Here is a 1842-nt window from a genome sequence, read left to right as displayed (position 1 = left end):
AGGATACACCCTGGGCGGAGTGCCAACCCATCACATGGCACACACACACACTCTCATTCACTCACGCAATCACACACTACGGACAATTTTCCAGAGATGCCAATCAACCTACCATGCATGTCTTTGGACCGGGGGAGGAAACCGGAGTACCCGGAGTAAACCCCCGCGGCACGGGGAGAACATGCAAACTCCACACACACAAGGCGGAGGCGGGAATCGAACCCCCAACCCTGGAGGTGTGAGGCGATCGTGCTAACCACTAAGCCACCGTGCCCCCCAATTTTACAACACAACCGAGCAATTTTATTATTAATTTTATAATCCCAACTCATTTTGTTTTCTTTGTAATTTATTAGGGGGCACGGTGGCTTAGTGGTTAGCACGTTCGCCTCACACCTCCAGGGTTGGGGGTTCGATTCCCGCCTCCGCCTTGTGTGTGTGGAGTTTGCATGTTCTCCCCGTGCCTCGGGGGTTTCCTCCGGGTACTCCGGTTTCCTCCCCCGGTCCAATGACATGCATGGTAGGTTGATTGGCATCTCTGGAAAAATTGTCCGTAGTGTGTGATCGCGTGAGTGAATGAGAGTGTGTGTGTGGCCTGCGATGGGTTGGCACTCTGTCCAGGGTGTATCCTGCCTTGATGCCCGATGACGCCTGAGATAGGCACAGGCTCCCCGTGACCCAAGGTAGTTCGGATAAGCGGTAGAAAATGAGTGAGTGAGTGAGTGTAATTTATTAGGTGCAAAGAAATGTTTTCTAATTTGTCAATGTTTCCCTTTACAAAACATAAAGTAAACATACTTATGAACAACACTATAAAACATATCTCTACGTTCCTCCCTCATGTCGTCTCAGGGAGTTTTTCCAATGCCACCAATGGCACCAATGCCACTTCTAGATTGTTCGTTACGGATCTAAAGCTACATGCGGATTTAGGTAAAGCTGCTGTTTGACACTCTGTACCAAATTTAGAGTTACTTTTATGTAGGTTTTACTGTTAGAGATAAGTTAATAAAAATGTCCAAAGTCCCTAAGTTACACTTTTTGACTATATAATAAACTGGTAAAGAAGGGTTAGGGTTACGGTTATTTACAATCATGGTGTCATCCAGATGAGTCTGGTTCCGCTCAAGGTTTCTTCTTCTTATCATCATAGGGAGTTTTTTCCTTGCTACGGTTACCTCTGGCCTGTTCATTAGGGAAAACGGTTTCTGTGTAAAATTTTAGACAATGTCCATTGTTAAACATACTATACAAATAAAATTTTATTGAGTTTCACTTTTATATACAAGACATTTTATTGCATGCTTCTGGTCATGAGTACAACCTACAGTATATAGTCCATCAACATTTATAGATTCCGAATGGCTAACAAAAAAAAAAAAAAGCAGCTACTTGCACTATGATAAGATTTCTAATCATATTCTGATCCCAAAGGAGTTCAGTTGGCATCTGGCGTCCAGAATAATTGGTGTGCAGTCGATTTACACCAGGGAAGACACCAAACTTAAGTTTTATACAGTATATATGTATACATACAGGACCATGGTTGGATTACTCCACCCTATGGAGAGCACTATATGCACAGCCTGAAGCTCTTAATCTGATCCTCTAGCACCTCTGGCCAGGCGACATTTCAGCTCCAAAAACATGTTTTTAGTTTTTTTTAACTCATTGGTGGTTGGTCTCTGAGAATTGAAAACTTGAGTGTAAAATTGTTCTTATTAATACATTATTGTTCCATAGTGGTGTTGAACTCTCAAATCTGATTGGTCTGAAAGTGCTGATTAATTCTATAACAGCAGCTCGGACAGTATTAGGATGTGATCACGTGTATATTAACGC

This window comes from Tachysurus vachellii, chromosome 1 (genome assembly GCF_030014155.1).
Source record: "Tachysurus vachellii isolate PV-2020 chromosome 1, HZAU_Pvac_v1, whole genome shotgun sequence".
Taxonomy (NCBI): domain Eukaryota; kingdom Metazoa; phylum Chordata; class Actinopteri; order Siluriformes; family Bagridae; genus Tachysurus; species Tachysurus vachellii.
This window is presented reverse-complemented; position numbering follows the sequence as displayed.